Genomic DNA, 18,327 nt, shown 5'->3' with positions numbered 1-18,327 from the left:
AGAAAGATGAGAGGCTGAGAAAGTGTTGCCAATATTCCAATTCACCATACTTGATTGCAGTGGAGAGAGCTTGTCCAGCTGAGCCACTGTCCCTGTTTAATCTTCTAAAAATACGTTTAAAAGTATTTCCTGCTGTGGCCTTGAAGTAAATAAATATTACATTCAATTGCCTATTCATCTTTCAATGGGAATCCCAGACAGATGTTTTACCTCTGTAATGGAATTTGAGGGGCCACCCTCAACTGAGGCGCCTAACCAGTACCGTTCCCAACACAGCAAGGACTACTTAGTTGAATGGGACCTTTATTGAAAATCATGACAAAAGCAGAAACATCAAGAAGTAAAGTGTAATGCAATCAAAGCACAGCATTTCACCTTGTATTATTCTCATTTGCCGCCATGAAAAGAGGGTGGTGGCATGTTGGTGTCAACACATATGATTGCACTATCGTAAATTTAAAGCATAAGGAAATTATCACAATGAAAGGGAATTGCAAAGCTATGAATTGTTATTAAATGTTTGGGTAACTGAACAAAAAATCGAAAACATTTCATTTTGTACTTTTGCTTCCAAGATTGCACAGATTTTTTGTAAATGTAATACTATGCAAGAGGTCCAAAACATGCAACCTAAACAATGGCTGTAAATTGCTGCATTGTACATTGCAGAAACCTTAGAGGCGATTTTGTTTACGCTGCACTTTTAACATATCGCAGTAGTTTGTAGTATGTTGGTTTCAATGGTGTGACGGGTGTGCAAACGCCAGACTAACTTCAAAAAAACAATTACTCATCAAAAGGTCCTCTGGGGTCTACAACAGATTATATCCTTCAAAGTCAAAATGCCACGGGCCCTGGAGGGAAGAGGTAACAGTGGGGGTAAAGTAGATTGGACATGCCAATAAGTGAATGATAAATTATTAAAAGCTGATTGGAAATATTGCCATTTTTCACAGCTGTCAGTGTAAGTATAGGAGCATCAGCACATTAAGCTAGTTACTGCTTTTTCATAATTGAGACTTTAGCTTCTAGCTGTGCCCTGCAGCTTTTCATTAATCACCAGGACTGAAGTTCAGGCACAATGACAGCTCAGAAGGCATTAAATGGGCAAAGGTTTTTTTTTTCAGGTACAACTAGAAAAGGCCCTTTAGTCCTATAATCCTCGGCTAATTGTTTTTCAAAGTCCCTTAGCAAAAAATCTGCCCGTGGCGTCTCCTAGTGACAGAATTAGCAGTTGCCTGCCTTTCTTTTTACCTTCACCGATGCTTCTCATTGCAGCACTTTGAGTGGCTGTTTGTTAGTCACATATAACAGGTGCACGACGCCTGCAATGTAGAAAAAAAAAACGAAAATAAATAATTTGCAACCGATACTTAGCCTGGTGACTATTGGCTACATTGCCTGGGAAACAATACTTCGGGGTTCTTTTACTAAGCTTGCCATTTAATGTGTCACAAAAGAAGCGCGTAGACATGAATGCATTTTCCCGCGTGCTGCAGGCAGCTCCTAAGCTTCGAGAATTTTCTGAAGCCGAGCTCGGGTTTTTATAGGCCGCGCACATCTGCAATAAATAATTCCCTTATGAATGCATTTTGCTTCGCTCTCAAAAGATGTCTCGCGCGCTGACTTCTATTTCTCCCGCTCACCTTCTTTGTTTGCGGTGTGTTGTACATCAGGTTTTAATGGATGTGCCAAAACATTCTTTCTCTTGTATAACAAATTATCAAGGGCTTTCGGGTTCATTAATTATGTCATCTAATTGGATTGAGGCAGGTGCGAAATACCTCAGATGAAGTGGTCACTGGCAGATAGGCCCAGGCACAAGTTTTTCTATTAGAAACCAGCATGTCTCCAGACTCACGGAATTACTTTGTACTTATTGATTAATGGCCATAATTTATTACAGTGCAGAAGATCTTGCATTGAGTTAAAAGTGTGATTAATCAATTTTCCATCAAATTATGAACAGCAGTGCAGTTGACAGAGTGAAAATACCAAGTGCATTTTTCCCATGGTTCAGGAATATGAAGAACATGGACTTTTGCTTCAGGAGAAGTACGAGCTGTCTGTCACTTGCTCAATACTTCCTGTCACCCTGACAAATGCCGTCCTCGTAAATAGGCCAGAGCTACATTGATGAAACAGACCACCAAACACATGGTTTATGGCTGCCCTTCTTTTAAAATGGAATACCTCTTAAGCCCGTCTCAAAATAGTTTATTAATGCAAAATGCAACGTAGCCTCCAGCCTGAAATATATCATTGTTAAGTCAACAAAATTATATTACATCGATAACTGATGTTGAAGGGAGTAAAAGTCAGGCTTGCAGTCATGGGTTGGGGACAAACGGTCCCACAATCCTAGTGGCAGGTGTTTAGCATCATTGCACAACGTTACTTTAAAAATTGTTTGTATGTTGACCATTTTCCCTATAGGCAAAATGACCCAAAAACACCTACTTATATGAAACAAGGCTATTATTCCCATTAAAAGGTGCTTTATATCTCGAGAGACCCTTCAAACGTAGATTAACTGAGAAAGCTATTTACATTTAGCAAGATACACCTCTGGTGTAAAGGCCAGTGCATGGTTGCATGACACGTCAATACCTAACATGTTCATTCACTGGTTGCTCAAAATAAATTAGGTTAATTTTAGAAGAAGCAAGCATTGGCAAAGCCAATCTGTCTCCCTTTTTTTAAACAAGCATTGCCAAAGTTAAGCGGTCTGGCCTACAATTGAAAATGCAAGCCAGATCTATCAGCTTTGCTCATGCTTTATTCATATTTCGTGTTCAGTCCCACTTCTTGCATCCTCATACTCTACAGTTGTCAAAGGTATAAGATTTATACAAATAGAAAATGTACTTCTAGATTTCAAATGCTGCACTTTCCTCATCCAGGCTGCAGGGTTGGCATTGGAGGCTCCTTGAATGAGACACACCTTCTTGCTTTAATCAGACTGCACTTATTGCTACAGGTTTTTGGAGTCAGACACAAATGTTTTCTGTTTGAGTCTGCAGTATCTTAGATTGTTTCTCTAGGTACCTGGAGTTAAATAAATAGGCCTGAAGCCGGGGAGATTACCTTAGATGTTACCCTGGAGTCAAGCACAATCCTTTCTATAGCAGGCTACAATAACTTGGGTCATCACTAGAGGTCCTTGACGTTAAAGCATATTTTTTTTAAGTTCAAATAAAGTTTTATTAGGGTAAACAAAATTGTCATTACAAAAAGTGATATGTAATACAACAGTAGCAATAAGAATAATAAGCTAGGATAACAACAATAAGTTACATCAAATTAAAGAGTGTAGGGGGAAAAAGAGGAAAAGGGGAAACAAAAAATAATAAATGAGGCTTGGGATGAAAAGTGTACACTCGATCAGGCTTTGTACTACAGGAGACAATGCAAATATATGCGGGAAGCTAAGTATTAAAGAAAAAGAGGGAACAAAAGGTAATTCATGGGGGTTTCGAAACCTCTTGCTGCAATGGGGGAAGGTGAGATGAGCGTTTGGCGCAAACATTCAAGTAGAGGGTAACAGGAAGCCACAACGCATGTCTTTTCGGGGCCAGGGTAATGGGATAAACAAATGCAGTATCTAATCTATGATTATAGCATACATTGAACCACCAGGCTTTAAACGTAATACCCTCAGAATTCTTCCAGTTAACAGTAATCTGTTGAAACGCAACAGCTAATAGCAAATCAATAATATGAATATTCATTTCAACTTCAGTCCAGGAAGAGGATAGTGAACCGAGGAAAATGTCAGTGATAGAGAAAGGGATAGAAGTGTGAAAGATAGAATTGATTTGGTCCCATACTCTGATCCAGAATGCTTGCGTGAGAGGACAAAGGAAAAGCATGTGAAAAAGCGTGGCATTGGGGGCGGAGCAAGACCAACAAAGGTCCAGAGTTGTAGGGAATCTTTTGTGAAGGAGAGATGGCGTGTAAAGGAGTCGGTTGTAAAGAAAGAAAAGTGTTTGTGTAAGAGAAGCAGCTCTGGAAGACTTGCGAAGCTTAATCCAAATTTTATCCCATAAAGAGGTGGGCCAAGAGACTTCGAGTTCAGATTCCCACTGCGCCTCCACCGCAGTTTTAGGCCGGGGTAATGGAGGATTGTGAAAGGAATGATAAATGGAAGACGCTGAAGGGTTGGAGCGCAATTGGGAATGTAAAGAGGAAATCGGAGAAGTAGAATTCGTAAGTGGAGGAGAGTGAGAATGGGAGTCGTACGCGGACATGACCGCAGTCTTGAGTAATATATATTTGTGGGTAAAAGAGGATGGGAGAGAGAAGGTTCGACTTAGAACAGGGAAAGGTGTGAAGACAGAACCAGTAAAAAGTTGGGAGATCCATATTAAACCACGTTGCCTCCAAGATTTCCAGTAGAAGGGTTTTAGTTTGATAAGAATACTGCTATTATACCAAATCGTGGAGGTGAGAAGGTCAGCGGTAGAAGAGGGAGGAGGTGGGGTGAAGGCTAAAAGTAGTTTCGTGGTGTATTTGTGGATTGGAGTGGATACAAATTGGGGTTTGCGAGAAAAGGAGAGATACTCGGCAAAGGAGAAGGGAGAGAGAGAAAGGTGCTCAAGGTTAGCCCAAAGGGGAAGAGGTTCGGTAGGATCTTTAAGCCAGATAGCGGCCTGTTTTAGAAGGAAGGCTTTATGATAAGCGGGAAAGTTTGGAAAATTAACCCCTCCTTCCGCTTTGGGGAGGCGTAATCTTGATAAAGACATGCGCGGTTTCTTTCCAGACCATAAAAAGGAGGATAAGGTGGTGTTGATTTTGGCAAAAAATTTGGCAGGGATGGAAACGGGGATATTCGAAATGGTGTAGAGGACAATTGGGGAGAGCATCATCTTAATGGTGTCAAGTCGACCCCACCAGGAAAGATATAAGGGATGCCATCTGGAGGTGAGGTCAGATAACTTCTGAGTGCATTTAGTAAGGCATAAGGAGATAGTATCCGAGACAGAAGGGGTAATATGCAAACCGAGGTATTTTATATGGGATGGGCTCCATTTGAAGTTAGAAGCCGCAAAGTCAGGCTTAAAGGTGAATTTGGTGAGGGGTAAAATTTCGCATTTGTCGTTGTTCAATTTATAACCGGAAAGATGAGAATATACATTAACTTCGGCAAGAAAAGCTGGGATGGAAACCGACGGGTTCGAAATGAAAAGTAGAATGTCGTCAGCATAGGCAGCTAATTTGATTTGCGAATGGGATAGAGGGAAGCCGTGAATGTTCGGATTTTGACGTAATTTAGATAGGAAAGGTTCTAGAGCAAGGTTGAAAAGAAATGGGGAGAGGGGGCACCCCTGTCTTACTCCTCTGCCAAGGTTGAAAAAGGAGGACATTAAACCATTAGCACAAACCGCTGCTCTAGGGTTTGCGTAAAGAAAGGAGATGAGGGAAATAAAATTAGGGCCAAACCCAAACCATTTTAATGCGGAGAATAGGAATGACCATTCTACTCTATCGAATGCCTTCTCGGCGTCAAGAGCAATTGCGGCTAGGGAATTACTGAAGCGTGATGACTTAGACAAGACATTAAAGAGGAGTCTAGTGTTGTCTGAAATGAAGCGTCCTTTAACAAATCCAGATTGCTCAGGGCCAAGGAGTTCTGGGAGAAAGGAGTCTAATCTGATGGCTAAAGATTTGGCATATATCTTGTAGTCGATGTTGACCAATGATATCAGTCTGTAATTCTTACAGTGTTGAGTGTCTTTCCCCTCTTTTGGTATAATACAAATATAAGCATCAGAAAAAGTGCCTGAAGAGGCTCCGTTAGTTTTAAAAGACTCCAAAAGGTGAAATGATTTGGGTAATAGAAGAGTGGCAAAATGTTGATAAAATTCGACAGTGAAACCATCAGGACCTGGGGCTTTGTCTTTCTTAAGGGATTGAAGTGCCGTGTGTAATTCCCGAACGGTGAGGGGAGTTTCAAGGGAGGTTAGGTCAACGGGAAAGTTGGAGGGAGGTTGAATGCTTGTGAAGAAAGTGGAAAGAGAGTGATCAGAAGGTTGCGTGCCAGAAGAGTAAAGTGTAGAGTAAAAGCGGGAAAATTCCTCTAAAATATCCGCATCTTTATGTTGCAGAACTAAATTAGCATCAAAAACAGATTCAATATTCAGCTTATTTTGTTTAACCTTCAAATAGTTAGCGAGAACTTTCCCCGCCTTATTCTTCCCACCATAAAATTTCGAGCTGGATTTCAATAAGTACAATGATGCATCATCAGTAGACTGTTTGTTATAGTTCATTTTTGCATTAACAAGAGCTGTTAAACTTTCCTGTGTGTGAGAGGTATAAAAGGCATGTTCCAGAGCTTTGATCTGAGATAAAAGATCATTGGTGCGTTTACGGGCAAGGCTACGCTTTGTAGCAACATGTCTGAGGATAAAGTCTCTGGCTGCAGCTTTATAAGCGTCCCATATAGTGTGGGTAGCTAAGGAAGGGGTATCATTTATAACAAAAACTTCGGTAGTAAACTCAATAAAGGAGGCCGTAAATTTGGGATCAAGAAGGAGGGCATTATTGAAACGCCACCGTTTGGGACCAGTGGATTTGGGTAAGATGTCAATGTTGATTAGAACTGGGGCATGATCCGAAAACACAATGGGGCCTATTTCAGCTTGGGTGAGGGATTGGGATAAATGGTGAGAGAGAAAAATATAATCAATACGTGACTGGGAGTGGTGAGCAGGGGAATAGAATGTAAATTCTTTGCTGGTTGGGTTGCATAGTCGCCAGGCGTCTATCAGTTTGTGCTGAGAAATGGCGTGTGTGAAGAGCTTATGGGATTTATTAGGGACAAAAAAAGATTTGGAATTCCTGTCCAAAAAGGGATCCAGTGGCAGGTTGCAATCGCCTGCTAGAATAAAGTTGTCTTCAATGCATTGAGTAATACGAGAGGCAAACGCACTCCAAAAAGTAGGGTTTCCACCTGTGGGGGCATAAACATTAAGCAAGGAAAAAGGGACACCTTTAGAGGAAAGTTTAACAAATAACCATCTACCTTCGGGATCAGATTCAGAATGCAATACAGAGTGAGAAAAGGACTTTCGAATTAGCAAAACAACACCATTTCTTTTGCCATCACCGGGAGCTGAAAAAACCCTTTCCACCCAACCTCTTTGGAGCTTAGCAGCCTCAGTGTCAGATAAATGGGTTTCTTGAAGAAAGGCAACATCTACATTCAGTTTAGCTAAATGGGAAAGGATCTTTTGCCTCTTGATAGGTGAATTTAAACCTTTAACTTTCCAAGAAACAATGCGCACTGACATTAAGAATAATTAGAGAGAGAGAATGTAAATAAGAAATGGAAGAAAGCCTCATATAAATCGAGAAAGGAGGAACACGAGAAAAAAGAATAAGAAAGCCTGAAGAAGAGAAGGACAGATATAAGAGAATGAGAGAAGGCATTGGAGAGGAGGAGCGCTGGGAGATGAGAAGAAAATCGTGATAAGAGGATAATAGTAAACTGAGCAGAAGAGAACATAAGGCAAGAAGAGAAGTAAGCCATAAGTTTTGGAAAAAGAAGATAAGTTGGAGAGAACCATGGAATATTACACAAGAGTAAAGAGGGTGTAGCAGAAAGTTGCAGAGTAAAACTAGAAAAAGGGAGGAGGAGCAGAATGACAATAAGAGAATGGAATAGTAGGATCAAAAAGAAGAAGAAGAGTGGTTTGTAAGAGAGTGATGTTAAAGGATTAAACAGTAACCATGTAAAAATCAAGACAAGAACATGTAAAACAATAGGAAGCATGTCAACAATGGAAGAGGAAAAAAAAAACAGGGCGATACTTACAAGGGATGGTGGGAAGTGGATACGTTCAGAGGACTGAACACAAGGGGAAAAATGGAGATGAGAGGAGGGGGGGAAGACCAACCAACGGCGGGTAGGTAAACGGGGCCACAAGACGTCCAACCGGAGAGACGTGACGGAACATAGGGAGGTGTTCTGTGAAAGATAAGGAAAACAATAATATTAGAACCAGGTGAACGACGTATTTCCAGGTACATAAGGAAAAGGGAACGAGGAGAAAACAAGATTAAACAGTTGAGTAACAGGAACGGACCAACACAGGCAATGAACATGAAAGGTATGCGATAGCTGAGGAACCTGTGGAAAAAAAAAAGAACATAATAATATATTAAGAACTAGGAACCATAAGTTTCAAGGTAATCCAAAAATATCAACGACAAGAGTCAAGGTGGAAATGAAGAGGAAGGGCCAGAAAACTCCATGTCAGCTGTACCACAGGAATTCAGAAAACTTCGAAGTCGGAGAGGATCCTCAAAAGTCATAGTCTTGTTGTTATGAGTGATTTTGAATAAGCATGGATGGAAAAGTCCATATCTGGCTCCAATGGAACGCAGTTCCGGTCTCATATCGAGAAATGCTTTGCGGCGTGAAGCAGTAGCCTTGGCATAGTCTTGGGCGAAGAATAAGGTGGAATCCGACCATTTGAGATGAGGTATAGTTTTAGCCGCTAGTAGAACCTTCAGCAAATCTGTGTATTCAAGAAAATACATAATTACACCTCTAGGCTTTGTCGTAGGGGAGATGGTGGAAGGCGCTCGGCCTAGCCTATGTGCTCGTTGAATATTGAGAGAGGTGCCTTCAGGAAGGTGCAAAAGCTTGGGCAGGAAGGATGTAAAGAAGGCAATGGCATAATTCCCCTCGCAACCTTCCTTCAGGCCGTAGAGGCGTAGGTTATTGCGCCTATTTCTGTTTTCAAGGTCCTCCACCTGCTTCTGGAGTGACGAGATTTGCGTTTCCATGTGGACAACTTTGGTGGTAGCTTCCTGGAAGGATGAGACAGATTTTTCCACCTTGGAGACCCTAGTGTCCATTAAGGACCAATTGTCAGTCAAAGTTTGCAGCTTGGAATTTGTCTCCTCCATGAATGGGCGCAGCGCTCTTATTTCCTCGAGGAGTAATTCTATAGAAATGGCTGATGTTGACTTTGGGGGAGACGGTGGATTTTGTTTCAGTCTCTTGATAGTGTTTTTCGACCCTGGTTGCGGAGGTACTTCCATGGTAAGAGGTGATTCACCTGAGGAGGACTCTGCAGAAGCGTCTAAATTAGCCAACGCAGTAAAAAGCTTTGAATTTTTGATGAAATTCCTTTTAGGGGTTTTACCAGGGCCCTCCGCCATGAGAACACTAAGATAAAGAGTCAGCAATAAAGTACGGGCTAGTGAGCACTGCAGTTATTTGGAAGACGCAACAGAGTCAATAGGAGGAGGAGCCAGCACCAAATGCAACAGATACTCGAAGGAGTCGGTGAATTATGGCAATGAAACTGAGGAAAGTCAAGTTGCAGTAGAGGCAGTTCACAACTGAGGTAACAGAGAGCCTAAAATGGCTGCCAAGCCAATACTGATGAGAAGGCAGGAATCCAAGTAAAAATAGAAGAAAAAACGGTTCAAAAAAAAAAAAGAATAAAGTCACCTGTGAGGGTTCTGGTGATTTGTCCTCACTTCCTGGTGTATTGCGACATTTTCGGTGAAGCGCTGATGTCAGGAGGCTGTCACCGTCGCAGACTCGCTCCTCAGACGAGCGCCGTCTGAAACGACAAAATGGCGGTCGCGGCTGAAGCAAAGCCGCGACCGAAAGAAAACGGGAGCTGCTGTGCGAGGCTGAGGGAGTCTGGAAGCGGTAGACAGCTTAGGAGGAAGACGGAGTGTTCCGACGTCGTTCGGTGTAGAGCATTGTCTTCTACGGAGGGTAGAACCGCCACGAAACTCCGGTTGAGACGGAGCTCTACCCCGGGACCTCCATCCGCATCGGGCGCTAAGCCACGCCCCCCACGTTAAAGCATATTGTTGTTAAACCAAGGTGCAAATTCCAGAGGTCGTTACTAGAGGTCTTTTAAGTCAAATCATTGTATTTCCAAGCTGCAGATCCTAAAGTTATTTCTAGAGGTGCTTGGAGTTTGAATCAAATATTTTCTGCAGCAGGCTGTAGTACATTATGTCAATGATAGGGGTACCTGGGGTCAGAGTCAGGTCTTTTATGAAGCAGAGTACAATACCTTAGGCTGGTTTTTGAAGTCCTTAGAGCAAGACACATGTAATTGCTGTGATCAGGCTGCAGTTCCTTATGTAGTCAATAGAGGTCCCTTGTGTCGGAGATATGACCTTGCAGTAAGCAAGCTGCAGTATTTAAGGCAAATACTCAAGGTCAGTAAGTCAGTCACTGTGACAGTCAAAAAATTGTAGCCATATTTAACCCCTTCACTGCTGCGGCTATTCCGCCGCAGTGCTAAGGGGGGAGGGCGGCAGAGCGGCATGCGCATGCTGGTGACGGAACCGCTCCGTCACCAGCGTTGGTCGCGCTGTGCTCATGACAGAGCGATTCCGTCACAGCCCCGCCCGCTCAATAGAATGCGCCGCGCAGGCGCGAAATCAGCGCTGCGCAGGCGCGGTGGCAGGGCCATGACGGAACCGCTCAGTCATCAGCACAGCGCCACGGCAGCTGATGACGGAGTGGTTCCGTCATCAGCAGGGGAGGGGTTAATATGGTTTTGTGTTGCCTTTGCACCATGCAAGGGTGTGCAAGGGCAACACAAACCCTTGAATGATATTTACCAAGCCACACAAGGCCACCTTGCATGGCCCTGAGTGGCTTGGCAAATGAGAGGTAATGCAAGGCAGTGCAGGTTGCTGCCTTGCGTTATTGTGCCCCAGTTAGGTGTTACATGGCTGGAGCATAGGTGTTCCCACACATTCACCCTTGTATTTTGCTGCATTCCCAGATTTACCATTAGTGGTAAAAGTGGCAATGCGTCAAAATGCTACGCCTCTATATGGGAGGAGTAAACAAGTGAAGTATGTTTATTTCTTCTTGTTTTTTCCTCTTTCTATCATAGAAGGAGGACAAGCCTCTAAGGATTTTTTTGTACAGGAAGGTGTCCCTTCCTGCACAAAACAATCCTGTCTACAATGCAGACAGCTTTGCACTGTGATGCAAGCGCGCCTGCATTGGCACGAGGCAACCAAAAGTGCACCAGCACTTGGGAACGACAAGAGTGCACTGTATAATGTAAAATACGGCGCATTCCTGCCCTCTGCCTTGCATGCAGTTCAGAGCAGCAAGGTGGCTTGCTGCGTTGTGTGAATTTTTGGTAAATATGGCCTTAGTTTTTTAGGCATTTGTCTATCGAAAAAAAAATCGATTCAGCAATACAAAATCTGAGTATGTCTTCTGCCAAGGTAAAAACAATACTATAACTTATCAATTGACAAAACCTCTAAGTGTTAACTAAAACTCTCTTCTATTAATAGCAATTAAGAATCACCCACTGTAGTCCTATCAAAAACTGGATTTTAAACATTATAACAACAGCTTCAAAAAGTTTCCTTTATCCATAAATGAATAAAATAGGGTTTAAAATCCGTACTCTTGAATGTTTTAAAAATAAACAATCAAACGGAAGATGTGCGAGATTGACGTTATGACATAATCCACAAATACATTTTCGTCCATTATCCCAAATTGCGGAAACCAAATCTTGAAATCCAAAAAGAGGAAACAACTAATGTGAAGTTTTAAAATCAGCTCTCTCAGTTTCCAGCAAAGTAAAAGCACCTATATAGGGGTACTGTGAGTGCTCCTCCCATGTATCCCTGAAGGTGTGAACTAAGTTGTTATTATCTAAATATCTCTTATCATTTAGCCTTGATTCCAGATTTGTTTTAAGTCACGATTATTTTTTGTATATGCTCATAATCAACTTGGGCACATGAAGTTTTATATTCAAGCAATCATCTATCCTAAGCAAATTTTTCCTTGCCTCCTTCTCCAAGCTCCTTTAACTTAAGATGACCTAATTTCTGACAAAGGCATGGAAGTTGACCACTTTGGAGCCTCATCCAAATACAGAGATTAGAAGAACCTGCCAGATAACTACAGGTTGTTCCATTTAATTCCATTCTTATTGCCTGAACCATTAAAGAATTTTTCAACCTCTTATTTTTTTGTTTTGTCTAAAAAAATATTGAACAGAATCATAACAAGAACCATTACATCGTCAGAAAATCGGTTTCACCGTTAAACATAACTATTTATCGCTCATAAAATCAAATACATTTTTTTATCTTAACCCCTTCCATGCTCATGACGAACCCCAGCCGTCATGCACTACAGTGCTCGTGTGCTGATGACGGCTGGGGTTCGTCACGGCCCGCCCCTGTTTCTGCTGTTTACAGCACACCAGGGGAATCGCGGCCGCATCGAAGGGGTTAAAAAGTAGATCCAGCATTTGGCAATTTCATTCTTAGTGAACACATATTTGAAAACATGGTAATTACAAAATTCAGACTAGGTCCCATAAACGGCTTTACTTCTTATCTCCCAATAAAAAAAGATCTAAATCATCATACAGTGTAACGGCTCCCCAAAAATTATTCAGTACCTTATTAAAGTGCTTCACCTCATGTTTCACTCTTATCCATAAATTACTCATGATGTAAAATTCTGAACTAACTGATTGGGATGCTCGCTTAAATTAGTTACTTGATTCGGAGAAACATATATAATAGTGATAAAATATTGTGCAAATGGCTACCCTTAAAGTGAGTTTAGCCCTACTTTGCACTAGAAAAAAAAAGGCATCAACACGGCCATTCCATCACATATATGATCACGATATAGATTTCATCATTGTACATATCATTCCAATTTGTAAAATTAAAATCTCCTAATCCTTCCATATTATGTTCATTATTGCTTCTTATCCCTAGGTAATAATCCATATGGAAGAGTGAATTTCAAAATACTACTTTGTGATAAAGTGCTGTACATTTAACTCCCATAAAGGGCTTTCCTTTCTGTTGCTCAATAAGATTGATCCGGATCTTAATTCTATAATCCAATACCCTGTCTCACTCAAAACTCACTCCTGACCATACCTGAACTCGGGAAAACACGGTTTTATCAATAAAGTGCAGTGCTTTTATTATACTATATATATATATATATATATATATATATATATATATATATATATATATATATATATATCCTGTACACCGTTTGTCTCCAAACTCGCGCGTTCGTGCAACACAGCAAGCAGACTCCGGACACGGACCTCGAGGTGTATAAAAAGGTTTTATTTAGCAGAAAGAGTCACCGACGTTTCGGCTCAGCGGAGCCTTGATCACATCACATATATATATATATATATATATATATATATATATATATATATATATATATATATATATATATATATATATATATATATATATATATATATATATATATATATATATATATATATATATATATATATATATATATATATGTGTGTGTTTGTGTGTGTGTGTGGTTTTTTTTTTCCCCTTCCTCCTTCTTACTCTTTATTCTATTTTTTTTTCTTTTCCCTTTCCCTTTTTTAAATTCCCCCATTGTCATACTCATAAAATCTAGCTTGAATCAACTACTTAACTTTGTACTTTATCCATATGCTTCCATACAGCTTAAATCTTTTAGTAGCCCCCACCCTTCTGGCATAGGCTTCCTCAAATGTTTTTGTTCAAATCATTTTATTATGCCAATTTAGATAATCTAGCACTTTTGTTGTCCTCCAATTCTGAAGAATCAGTGACCATCCCATTAGAGAGGATATTGCTATGAATGCTTCCTCTCCCTTAGAAATAGGGAAATGTTGCCTTTGCCTTACTAAACTAAAAAGCACTATTTCTGTCTCTGGTTCTAAATTTCTCTGTAGGCCACATCAAAGGGCGGAAAACACTTTCTCCCAAAACTGGGCTAACACCGGGCAGGTGAAAAAACTATGAAGCCAACCACCCTGTCCCAATTGATGGCAGCGAAAGCATCTATCCTCTATTTCTGGATGCATTTTACATAATGCTTGGGGAGTATAATGTTCCATCTAGCGTGATAAAAATGAAATTCTTTTAAAATGTGTCGCTCGTAATGACTTATTACAATGCTGCGAAATCACCTACCACTCAAACTCTTAGAAAGTGCATTGCGTTTCTTGAGTGATTTTATCTAGAGATTTGGTTACTATAGACCACTTCACTTGGCTCCGTAAATGTCTGTACCAAATCCCCCCACCCCACCCCTTAGCTTTGTTCTGAAAAGGGCAGCCAGTACAGATACAGAGGCCATACTAGATGGGGCAATCATTTTTCAGCAATTGCATAATCTGAAGGTACCCTAGAAAGAAGAGCTTACACCACACTCCACACCTAACCTAGATCTACTGCTAATTGATATACCCCTACTATAAAGGTGCCCAGTTCCTTAATAACATTACTTTCCCAAAACCTTATCTAGCTATTCTGAATATGAAAGCCCAAACTTTCTGACAGCTTCAAGTAGTCATATCCAGCAGTATAAGTCTTCTTAGAAGGAAATGACGATATCTAACCTCATACTCTTGTAGAGTCTTGTATCTAGAATTCTTTGGGAGCTTGGCAGTCTTAATAAAAACCAGAATCTGAGATCCTGCTTCCTGCACCACTTTATCCCAAAAAAACTATCCAAAGAACCCTTGTAGTCAATCAAATAAGCTACTTTATCCAGAAAAGAAGCTTCATAGTAAGTACGAGCTTGGGGGATTGCCAGCCCCCCTTGAATAATATCAAGTTTAAGCACTGAAAATGTTACCCTTGAAACCTTCTTACTCCAAACAAATTGGCCAAAAATTGCTTCTAATTCTTTTAAATAAAACATATTGATTTTATCGGGATATTTGTTAAAAGAGAAAATAGTTGTAAAATAGACATTTTGAGAAGAGCAACGTGACCAATTAATGTAGGCAGGAGAAGTGTCCATCAATCTATTAAGTTTTTAATTTGAATACACATTGCCTCAAGATTCAATCTGAAGAGTTCCGCATAATGATTAGTAACTATATGGGAAACATTGTTAACAACGCATGTGATACATTGCATGCCATTACATCGCAAGTTGTTACAACGACTCGTTGTTACATAGCATGCCATTACAACATAAGTCATTACAACGACTTGCTGTAAGGGCAGAAGGCAACACCTTCCCTACTGTTGCACATACTGGAGTTGGAATAGTAAATTATACTATTCCAAACTCCAGCAACCCCCCCCTTCCCACAGCAAGGGGTTGTAACAACTTGCGTTGTACTGGCATGCAATGTATTAATACGTCGCTGTAACAACTTGTGTTGTAACGAGTGCTATTCATCCCCAAGTATCGAATCAGCTCTGGGGAACAAACCTGCCATTGAAGATTACGCCGAAGGGTTTTGCAATCGGTATTAAGTAGCAAGATTTCGGTTTTGTTATGACTGATTTTGTATACCCCAATTGATTCAAACTGCGTGAATTCTGTCATAATTATTTCTATATTCTGCTCTTCAGGTCTAAGATACAAAATAATATAGTCTGCGAACGGTTTTAAAATGGGCATACCCTCTGTTGGTGCTTTTATCCCCAGATTGTCCCTAATCCTAGCAGCCAGTGGTTCAATAAAAAAGTTAAACAACACGGGGATTTAGGACAAGCCTGATGGGTTCCCTAATTTATATCGACCTTCCCTGCTAGACGAGGATTCAAAAAAACTAGGCCTGGGCCACCTTTTTAAAAAAAAAATCTATTTTCATAAATGTTGCAGTCTTTTCAAAATTTGCACGTACAGACATTGCTGTTCTAATAGTAAATGCAATTGGTATGGTACCTATGCATTAGCAAGTCTATGTTACACTTCAGGTGGCAATATAGCTGGTTTACTAATCCTTGGTCTTTAAATGTTTACCCAACACATCTTAACAGCTACAACTAGTGCAGAACCGTTACCATCCTTTAGACTATGCTCATTATTGCATACCAGCTGCTGTTTGTAGTTATACTTGCATAGACACAGAAGAAATAAAAACACTGGTTAATGCAAATGTCTGAAAGGCAATAATAGATTAACAAGGAAAGAAAACCAGAAAAATACCAAGGAACTCTAGAAACATTCACTGAGCCCATAGTGCCCCCATGCTTCCCTACATAGATCATGTGTGTTGCTTCTGTGTTCATCGACTGCTCGTAAGCTCTCCGCTTTGACGTGTGCATCTGTCCACTGGTACCACTACTGTGTAACAGCTAGCAAAAATGTTGTGGTGTATACGCAGCTGTGGCATGTGCACATGGTGTCTACCCATGGGCTACTCAGCAGAGGAGTCTCCTACAGCCTCGTCCACACTTCGCCGCTGCTCAGTGAGGAGCGCATCCCAATATGTTGCAATGAGAACTTAATGCAGTCTCAGGGCTTCTTCGCGCCTAATAGTGAGACTTTCCGCTTTGGCCCACTTGAGCAAAGAATTACGCCAGGCCTCTACATGTGGGGGGGTCTGGTGCCTGCTCTCTTTTGTTATCAACCTCTTGGCTACTATCATTTCTAAGTCCAGGAACATGGATGTTACTTTTGTATTGAGTGTTCTACGGATTTTGTGTAGTAGGTACATGAGTCTTGGCCCCAGATCATGTTGGTTATTTGTATAGGGAACCCTGCCCTTCTAAGGCAATGAAAAAGAGCATCCTAGTTTACAAGATCAAATACTTTTTCAGCATCGACCATCATTAATAATGTAGGTATTTGGTTGATATTAAAAAAATCAAGTGCGTGAACCTAGAAACCCGGTGTTTGACAATTATCTCCCTTCCACAAATGCGTTCTGGTCCTTGTGGATCACCTTCTGCCCTACTGGAATTAATTGATTCCCTCAAATTTTCATCAATATTTTGTAGATGACATTCAACAGCCTGATCGGTCTGTATAAGTTAACATCTTTGAGGTTCTTACCTTTCTTGACGAAGCTGACTATAGTAGATTCTTTAAAATTAGATTGAACCTCACCTCCTGCTTTCACGTAATTAAAAAGCTCAACTAACAATGGTATTAGTTCTTCTGAGAATGCTTTACAAAATTCAGTTAGACGGCCATTGTTGCCACTAGCCTTCCCACCGGGCATTGAGGAAAGGGCGCATTTAATTTCTGCTACTGTGATCTCAGCTGCTATTTCCTCTACCTGACTATTTGCTAACTGCAAAAGCTTGATGCCATGAAAATATTGGCTTACTGCCTCATTTAAAGAAGTATATTTTGTTGCCTACAGCTGATGATAATGTTCTAAAAAAATGTGGCAATCTGTTCCTTATTGGCAGCCAAGGCCCCGGTCCCTGGAACCTCCAATTCTGTTATTAATGCAGCCTCCTGCTTAACCCTACTTGACCAAGACAATATAACGTACCCACCATTTGACTTTCCTCATATACACACTGCTGAAACATCCGTGAAATATTTATCTCCTCAAGAATAAAATATTCTCTTAACTCCTGCATAGGTTTGGTTAATTGCTCCTGTATTACTGAATGCTGTTCCAAACCACTATTTCAATGCATTAAATCTGTATCGACTGCCTGTTGAAGTTCATCTATGCGTGCCCCGAGTTTTAAACTGTGAGGATGTGAAAGCCATCATCTGCCCTTGCATTGTAGCCTTAAAAGCCCCCCAGAAAGAGAAGAGTGCTGCTTTGCCTTTATACTCCTGAAAAAACACATTTATATTTTTTTTGTATTCCCCACCCATTGGGTGTTTGAGATGAGGAGAAGATCCATCTGCCACCTGGACTTCTCCCTCCTTCTTGCCTCTATTACAATATCAATTCTAACCAATTAATGATCTGAGAGTAAATTAGCCCCAGTTTCTGAGGTAAGACAATTAATAGAACAAGACGTACGAAAAAAATCAATGCGAGAAGCTGACTGACATCGGCGAGAGTGGCAAGTGAATTGTGAAATTTCCCGATGGGCCCTATGCAATGGATCAATTAATTGGTAGTCCTGCTTCATCACAACCTGTACTTTTTTAGTATTAGTCTTCAGTTTTTGATGTTGTTTTATTGGAAGCATCCCTTTTCAAATCTTGAATAAAGTTAAAATCCCCACCTCTAATAATGGGACACACTGTCCTTCCCACCAGATCATTAGTCTTCATAAAGGCTTTGGGATCATCTTCTACTGGGGCATAGTAATGCACGAAATTAGAAACATCCCATTCACCCCAGCAACAACCCAAATCCCCCTGCCTTAGGGGACTTTTGAAACTCGCGAGATTTCCCAATCAATCCCTTGCCCAAAATAAATGGCAACCCTCTCTTACTGCCAGCGCTGCAGAGGCAAAATACACCTTAAAATAATATTTGGTGCTAAACAACTTTGGTGTATTTGTTTTAAATGGGTTTCCTGAAGAAATGGAATTTGAGGAGAAAGGGAAGTTAACAATCTAATCAATCCCCCATAGTTTTGCTT

Source organism: Lissotriton vulgaris, chromosome 11, assembly GCF_964263255.1.
Source record: "Lissotriton vulgaris chromosome 11, aLisVul1.2, whole genome shotgun sequence".
NCBI classification, from domain to species: domain Eukaryota; kingdom Metazoa; phylum Chordata; class Amphibia; order Caudata; family Salamandridae; genus Lissotriton; species Lissotriton vulgaris.
The sequence above is the reverse complement of the archived record's forward strand: the minus strand, read 5'-3'. Positions refer to the sequence as shown.